Genomic DNA, 9571 nt, shown 5'->3' on the forward strand with positions numbered 1-9571 from the left:
GATACTTGTCTTTTGGTTCCAGATAGTGTTGTGATGTCTTGTTTAATAGTGTGTGTTGTCAGTGGTGCGGGCGTAATATTTGAATCTCAAGATCTCATCTATTCCCCTTGCTTTTGGTAAAGTTGTACATGCCTGATCCCTTGCGGTAACTGCTGAGGTGAAGTACTATGAAAAGAAGGATGCATACATGAGAAACCTGAGGCTGATTGGTAGAAAGGTAATTTTTGCTGAAGCACAAATGAGACTAAAGGGGTCAGCAACAGTTCTAGGCAGGAAGACCTCCGACTGTTCGTTGTATCGTCATATTACACATGGCATTTGTATGCGCATCTTGTTCTGCCATGATCTTTGCAGCTGAGGTACATAGTTTGGTGAGCAGCCGACAGAGTTAGCTAATCCTGTTCCCTTATTATGTTTAAGCCAAGTATGTAGAACATTAAATAATTTTGCTGACAGGAGCAAGGCGTGAATAATTTTGGTTGCGTGTCCTTTAGAATGGAGTCCTGAACATCTGTAAGCATGGATTGGTTAAATACTTTGGTTAATAATTTTCTCTCTCTGATGTTTGTTTTCAAGGCCTAAATGGTGACGATGGTGTCACTGACTAGTTGAGACAGCTTTGAGGTCATATAGACGTTTTGCAACATAAACGAGTTTTTATTCATCTGTTGCCCTTCTGGCTTTTAAGGTAGGCTGTGTAATAGTTCAAACAATTTAAATTGACACAATTTTGATCATATTGCAGTTTAAGCATGGCTGATGACTTAACCCATTAAAGGCTGAGTAAAAAGTAACAGTAAAGGTACCAAATTGGCTTAAATATTTTTTGATGTACATCTTGTTTAAAACTCGCTTAGAAAAGTATGGATAATAGAACAAATGCTGCCATTTATTTATGATGACAAGGTGAGCTCGTCATTATTGAAAAAGTGGTGATTGCTCATGAAAAGGTCAGGTCATCATGAACCCTGAAGGGCTTACATTGTTTCAGCTGATCTGTGGCATCATAGCCATCATACGATGGTTCAAATTGAAGCAACTTAGGGAGAAAATAATAAATTGTCTGAGTAATGATGTATGCATACCAATGTCTTGAGTCCGACTACTGTGCTGGAGTACCAGGTTCGATCCTAACCGCCGCCGGCTGCGTTTCGATGGAGGCAAAATGGAGTGGCATGTGTGTGCTATGCGATGTCATTGCATGCTGAAGAACCCAAAGTGGTCAAAATTTCCAGAGTCCTCCACTACGGTGTCTCTCATAGCCTGAATGGCTTTGGGACGTTAAACCCTATAAACCAAACCAATGTCTTGACCGCTATCTTGAAGAAGAAAAATATGCAGCCAAAACTTTGATGTTTCTGTACATTTAATTTCATTCAGAAGATGCATTAATAGATTCTTTTGGACACGTTTTGTGGGCAATTTTTTACAGGCCACGCTCCTGTTTTTACTGTGAGCTTCCAGACATGATTCACGAGAAAGGAAAATGAATTTGCTCTACTATAGTTGCTATTTGATTGGACTTGTTTCTCCTTCCTAGTAGAGTACTGTTTAGGGCTGTGAATAGTGCTAACTCCGTCAGATATTTTGTAATCCATGCTGAAAGGGTGTACAGTCGTGCCTCGTTAATATGGACACTTTGGTTCCCGACCAAAACTGTCCATAAAGCGAGTCATCCATAATAACGAGTCATGAATAAAAACAAAGGATTTTTTTGAGAAAAGAGAATTGTAATTAACGACTGCTTTTGTACATAACGGTGTGCACTGGACTCAAAATTTCACAGAACACCGGCAAATTTGAGTGCATTATCCTTGTCATTGTTGTCTTCGAAAAATTGTAGTGCAGCCTGAAGCGACTCGCTTACCATGACATCCGTGATGTTGGGCTTTGTGTTGGTCGAACTTTCGAGCACGAACTCCCCACTGGGCGGTGAATCAGCGTCTGATTCTCTACTCACCGCCACTTTCAAAATGTGCTCTTCACTGAGCTAAGTAGCCGCTAAGTAGCTGCTTGAGATTCTCCTGAGGCGAGGAAACAGCTGAGCTGTCGATACTAGTCCCTCGCAGCTTGGATTGACTGAGATGGCTTTTGCCGCTTGTATTCACAGATTTCTTCGCGCCTACGTTCAGCTCTGTTCTTTTGCGTTTAACTCCCACCATGCCAAAAGCCAGACTCAAGTTCAGGGCTACAGGCTCCTGATGCTGTGCACTTTTTTGCCTAGTTAACCTTTCTGCCTTTCCGTTCTTCTGATTCTTTTTTTGCCTTGTACTGTTTCTGTAAAAAAGCGAAGGAGTCAAGCTGGCAAGCTGCTATGCAGAGGGCTATCGAACATCCCATCTTCTTGGCGCCGTTTTTATGTGTTCCCATAAAACAAACACTGCAAGCTGAAGTACAGTTTAGAGCGACGGCTAGCCGACTACGAAGAGCTCAGACCTTGTCAAGGCCGCATCGTTGACTCAAAGCGGAGCTGACATACGGACCGCCTAGTGTGCAAAGTTTGGCCGTTCGACAGCGCAACAAGGACGAAAACGAGGAGCATGAGAGGGAAGCGCGTCCAGGACGGGACGCCCGGTCCGGGTTGCGCGTTCATACGTCGCCTCTTTTGTCGCTGTACTTTGTGAGCGTGTCTTAACTCTCACTGAAAAGCGTTAACAGCTTCATGGAACACACATTGCGCTTTGGGAAAGAAAACTTCAGTTCCCACCGCCACTGTAGGCACTTGTCTTTCTTCCTGTCATTTCTTTTTTACGCTTTTACCGGCGCCTCTGTTCACGTTCAGCAGAATTTATTGCAACCACATGTTGCTGTTTTCCCGACTGCGGCGGCACTTCCGCTGCACCCGGAAGCCTCCTGGTTCCCCCTTTTGGGGTCTTTCTTACGCTGGCCCTCGGTTTGATGCGTACGCTCCTCTCCACTCTTGCGCTCCCCTCCCGCCCCTCCTCCCCCCCCCCCCCCCCCCCACTTCCCCCCTTCCTTAAAACGGCGATACGCCGGCTTTGGTTCTTTCCAACCCCACAGGACTCGTTCAGGCATCCCGCCGTATCGGCTGTCGTGTAGGTTCGCGGGCGGCGCGCCCTTAACTTGCGTTCGGACTACTCTGCTTTTTTTTCAAGCACTGTCCATATTAACGAGACAAAAATACATGGGCCCAAGTGGGGCGCGTGCATTCTTCCCCTGTCCATTGTCCGGACAGCTAGTTTCCATATTAACGAGGCATAAATACATTGAAAAGGTTTCGTCCCTAGAAAAACTGTCCATAATTCGGGTCGTCCATATTAACGGGGGTCATATTAACGGGGCACGACTGTATTCACTTTGGTTTGCTTTCACGTCCCTTGTGACTTAATTGCTTCCATCTTTCAGCGGTCATTGACAGTCCCTCATCTCCTGCAATGTTTCAGACTGATGAACTTTCCTGCCAATTGCAGTCCTGCATTGCCAACCTGCACAGGGCATATTCTCACTGCGAAAAGGTTAATGGTGTGCCATTGAATTCATAGCAGTGAAGAAAGAGCTTACCCACTGGTGCACACCGCCATCCAATCAGGCTCAGTTTGTAGCTGTTGCAGGAGCGCTATCGATATGTGCAGTGTACTTCTGGCACAAAAGAAGCATATAATCAGTAAATCCACAGGGAGTGAACAGTGTTTTCGCATGGTAGGCATGGTGGAAGTATTGCTGTGTGAAGTTTGCATAGTTTACTGCCAAGGTACTAAACCCTAGTAAAACTTGCCTGCAGGCTGTTCGGTGACATGATTTTCTGACCTGCTGGCGCTGCATAGTTCATTATAAGAACTATAGAGAACACAAAGATATTCACACCGGTGACGTGCACGCTGTCAACTGGCAGTTTATTTCTAGTATGAAGAAGAACGTTCCATGACTACAGGAAAAAGAATACGAAAAGAAGAAAACTTGAAGACAAGACATCAGAGCGAAAAGAAAAACGAAAGCTAAATCTCGAAGGAAAAAAAGAAAACAGACAAACTTGAACTATTTAGAGCAATCCTATCTTCTGCTATTGTCCTGAAGTAGCTGCATCTCCTTCCTGCCGAGGGCTACTGATGGCGCACTCTCTCCCTCCTGACCCGAAGGCTTTCTAAAGGCTTCGATAATCTATGATCAAGGTATCTCTTGACCTTGCCAGAGCTGTTTTATCCATGAATCTGGCCGCAAAAAGCTTCACAGTATGATTTTTTTCTGTGGGCCATTTTTACTGTGGCGGTAGCAATAGTTTGCCATATTTTCTGCAGCCGAAAATGCATCGTGCTGTCCGATGCTCCCCTTACCTCTCACTGAGGCAACAGCCCGTCTTCCCAACATGTGCCTTCTTACATGTACGGGGGATCTTGTACACCACATCACAGCAGGTGACAAAGCGTTCCTTATGCCGCACGCAGCAGCCTTCCTTAGTCTCACCTCTTCCGTTAACCTTCCTGCACAGTCTCTAACTTGCTTGGTGCAGACAGCACTACAGTTACATCGAATCGGTTGGCAGTCTTCTTAAAACGTTGTGAAATGCTCGTGAATGTAGGGCAAGACAACAATCTTCTCCGCTCAATCTTAAGCTCTCTAGGCTGAGTTCGCTTCCTGAATCCAACTGAGTCCAACATCCAACTGCTGAATCTCTCCATCTGTAGATTGACTCTCTCTCATCAGGTGCGGACAGGGCTTATTTAGTGCCCGTAAACACATTTCCAGTCCCCTCTTGACCAATTTTGTATGGCTGAGTCAAAAGAAAGAAGACCTTTGGCTCCTCATGTCTTATAAAACCAACATGTGCTCTTGACCAGGTACCAGCATTATATCCAGATATTGTATCTGTGAGTTGTCCGGGAGCTCAAACATAAACTCAAGGCCCAGTTGTGCAATCGGGAACAGTGACACTATACTCTCAATCTTTCTCTATGTACTCTCCATATGGCAGGGAAACTAGAAAATCATCGGCCTAGTCTTGGTCACTCTGGCTTCCTTCAGTTGGTTTAACAGGGCTCTACTACACTTGGCAAAAAAGAGGTCACTCAAGATAGGGCTAATTGATTCTCTTTTTTTGGTCCATAGAATGTCCTATAAATTTCACATAACGTACATACAGCAGCAGTAGCAGCAGCAGCCATAAGAAACTGTGTTCATCCCGCATTCGTTCTGGGACTTCACTGCCCCCTTTCCATCAATGGCTTCAACAGTGAGGATGGCCAAACGTGGTGGGATGTTGTAGAAAAGGTCTTCCGCATCAACAGAGAAGCATCGGATGGGTGCAATGCATTGAAGGAAGTCAATAAGCTTGTCCGAATTCCTCGCCATTAATGGGTCTTCAACTGGAAGACAATTGAGGTATTTCTGAAGAAAGGATGCAAAGCATTGCATGTGATGAACTATGCGGTGCCAGCAGTTCAGTAAACCCCATCATTGCCCACCTTCACCCTCTCGAAGTGCCGTCCTTCACTTGTCCTCCCAAGTACACGGTTCAGAAACAATACTCAACACTAACCCAACTCTTGTAATTCTCTCAGGTTTCTCGTTCCTTGGAGAATTACAAGCCAGTAATTTACTTCATTGTAAGAGTGCAGGTCGCACACTCAGCATAATTAATATTTTGTATGAAGCAAGAAAAAATGGAGCAATTGTCTCAATAGCTGTGGGCACTGGGAGCAAGGCAATCTGTCGCATATGAGGGAATGGGTGAAGTAAGACAAATGCTACGAAAAGAAATCTGCCTTGTACTAGTAAATGATGGCTTGTTACCTAGTGCACACCTGGAAGGGTGGTTCATTTACTCTTCGGTAAAGGAACATACCTACTTTACTCTCATGTATGTTTGAGAGTAATAAGGCAATCGAAAAGAATTATTATAGAACCCCATCAGGAGTTTACGTTGAAGTTCCTTTGGAGCATTGGAGCATTGCTTTTCGCCTTCATCCAAAAGCACCCTGCCGGGGTGGCACAGTGGTTAGGGCGCTCAACTACTGTTCCCAAGGATGTGGGATGGAATCCGAGCCTCGGCGGCTGCTTTTCGATGCAGGCGAAAAGCAAGGCGCCCATGTGCTGTACAATGTCAGTGCACATTAAAAAATCCCAGGCGGTCAAAATCTCCGGAGTCCAACCATATGGCATCTTCATAGCCCGAGTCACTTTGGGACATTAAATCCCACAAACCAAACCAAACCATCCTTCATCCAAAATCTATGGTCACAATCGAGCCCGCGCCCTCATATCAACGGTCGAGCACCTTAACCATTGAGCTGCTGCGAAGGGGCTTAGGATGCTTCTTTGCTTTTTCCTTTGTATTTAAGGAGCATGGTGGCTTTAAATAGTTTCTGTAGAGAATTTTTGGAGTATTTTTCTTGATATTAATTACATCACTTTGTTAGGGAGCTTATTTGAAATGTAGTACTTGCATGCATATAAGCACAGTTTTAGAGCTGCGTTTTCCAGAATGAATGCATCAGGAGAATAATAAGCACTGATAGCCGCACACACACACACACACTAAAAAAAAAAAACACCTCTCGGCATTCATTCTACTTGCGGAATCTGCCGGCGTTGGAGACTCATTTAGTTCTTTTTTTTTTTATTCTAGGTTATGAAATTTCTATCTGGTCAGAGTGGTGTCTGGGATTAGAACACAGTATACTGTATCGATGCAGGTAAACTCCTTTTTGATATCAGTGACCATTTGATTTTACTAACATTACACAGCGGATGGGTGACTTTCTTATTTCAGTCCCACTGAAGTATGACCAGGCGTTAGCTAGCTTTACTTCTTTGGGCCCAACATCCGAACACTCTACCAGTGAGTTGGGGGACTCAGCCATCCAAGCTTAATTGAAGAGGCAAATAAATGCACCAAAGCCTGTCCATTGGCACTAACTGAGCCATAGTCACTGTCACATGCAGACATAGTGTTGACAGAGATGCGACAGGAAAGATTGAAAGATAAGACGCGCATTGCAACAAGTGTCCGTCGAAGTGATGACAATGCCTGCCTCAACAAGATATCCCCATCCTTGGCACAGTGTGTTACAAGGAAATTATGAGGAAAAATAGTATTGCATGAATCCCTCCCTATCTCCCTGCTGTGCAGAATGGCTCTTTTCCAAATGCACGCAGTAAACTTTATATTGACAATGATTGGCGACGTTTCTTACATGGCCTTGCCATGGTGGCTCAGTGATAACTGTATGCTCGGCTGCTGATTCCTGGAAGGCGGACTTGATCCTGGCCTCAGCGGCCGTGTACCTATGGAGGCGATATGCAAGGTGGTGGTGTACTGTGTGATGTCAATGCACGTTAAAGAACCTCATGTGGCAGAAATTACCGAATTGCTTCTCTACAGGCAGTGTCACTTTTGGACGTTAAACCTCGTAATCACATGGTGTCATTATGCAGTCGAGAACTTCTGTCAACTGTAATAGGAATCTAAGTAACTATTGCACTTTTTTTTTTTTACGCCTTGACAGATTATAATGTGTGCCACTAAAGCACACGCCCAGTGAACGTTGCTGAATACAAAGCTTCTGCAGGCCAACACTGCGCATTGCACATGCCAAGCAATTTACTGAGAGCATATCAAGACTATTGATAATAACCTCAGCTACCGGTGCGTCTCTAAAAAGTACAAAATGCCATCATCAAGACAGCTTTCAAACTTGAGAGCTTTATGCTAGTTACATGGCTAATTAACAAGGGATATGCTGCTAGTGGCAGGCAGCCGCTTCTGCTTGTCGCTGTCATCGCTTATCCCCCGTCAATGGTTGTCTTATGGTCGAGCACATTTTTGACATGCTATTGGGGTATGGTGATGCTAATAAGATGACCCTTATAGGCAACCTGCAGTGGCCAGGCGGCGCCAGTGGAGTGCAGTGGCGGCCAGTGCGGTCGGGTTGCATTTGCGTAGTACGGCGAGGAGCATGTCGGCTCTCACTTTCTGTGGCTTTAAGGCAATCGAATGTCTTAAGAGCTACTTCCGAACGCCAATACTGGCAAAAGAACACCGCCTATTCGAGAGTGGTCATGTTTAGAACGGGAACTGTGCCAACATCACCGCGAAGTGTGTGCCACTCACGACGGAATGACGTTGCATTTCGCGTGACTAAATGGAGTGGTTTTATTTTGTAGCGATATTTATTGCCTCAGGGCACGAGTGGGATATATGATGAAAAATTTAGAAATGATTAAATGAATGGAAAATGTTGACTGATGTAACGGAGCTTTTCATTTACCTATTACACTTCACTTACACTATTACACTATTTACGTTCACACTTCAGACCCAAACATTGAAAGTACAGAAAGAACCTTAGAAGAGATTGATTGCCTGTTTATTCTTTTTTTTGTTCTTGCTGTTTGATTACAGCAGCATAATAATTTCCTCGTGGTTTTGCTTTACAGTTTAATACCATGACGAACACTCTTGTTTGTGGTGTGCAGATTTTGACAGCGCCGCCGAGGTTACAGGAACGCAGATGCGGTTCCCGCTACGGATATCGTGGTGATTGCAAGCACTATGCTGTTGAAGCGTGCGTCAGCAACGAAAACGGGCATGCATTTTGTACCTCCGTACCTCAAGTGTGAGGAAGCTGGTGGGCAATGCTGGCACTCAACGACAAAGTTTCCATAAGTGACGTCGTTAGATTTTTGACTGTTGCTACTACTGATGGAACGGTCTATTGTCTGGGTCAAGAAACTCGATCAGCTTGAGCAGTCGGTGCAAGAAATGTTTGGTGCGGAACTATAGAAAAACGTTCCTGTTCCGCACACCGCCAGTTCGACTTTTTCAGCACCTTAAGAACTAATTTACAGATAATTATGCTTACCCAAATGTGTAATAGGAAGTTTTGAGTGTATTTTTGCCTTAAGGTTCCAAATAGACACTGCATTAGACGTCCGGTTCAGAGAACCCACGAGCATTTTTTTTTTTTTCATTATCCCCTCCGATGAAATATGGCTGGAATTCGATGCTGCGGCTGTGCGACTTTGTTTCTTTTCATGACGTTATGTCCTTTAAAAGAATGACAACGCCACTCGATCCTGCACATAATATACCAGTGCACACCAGATTTTACAGCACGGAGCGCATATTGAGGAGAGTGCTCCAACCAGAGTGGCGGCGCCCCAAGTCAGAAGTTTTATTGTTTCCTCCGCTAAACAGACAATTGTCTTATTTTAACTCCTTGGCATCTATACGCTGTTGACCCCAAAAGAAAATGAATTTCAGTTACATTATTCTCTCACAGCCATTATCCTCTTCTCTCATTTTTACCAAATCCTCCACAGCAAGCGGTACGCTTGGGATTGGGTCTCCTTCGCGATTGTGGCAGTCTTTCTTGCCGCTCCTGCGGTTATTTTAATTCTTGTTCGCATCCGTAGTAGTCGAAGCATCGTACAAGACCACTGAAGCCACTAAATGAGTAAATCACACTCAAAGGCATATAAAAATTGCGAACGCAAAAGCAGCACAGCGGCCGCAACATACACGGCATCTACTTCTGAGCCACCTCATTGTTAGCTCCCATCGGTTTCTACATGGCGCCACATGTCTCAGCAAACTCCATTGCAGGTTTTCTAT

The sequence above is a fragment of the Amblyomma maculatum genome, chromosome 2, assembly GCF_055883805.1.
Source record: "Amblyomma maculatum isolate TAMU_Amacu chromosome 2, ASM5588380v1, whole genome shotgun sequence".
In the NCBI taxonomy this organism is placed as follows: domain Eukaryota; kingdom Metazoa; phylum Arthropoda; class Arachnida; order Ixodida; family Ixodidae; genus Amblyomma; species Amblyomma maculatum.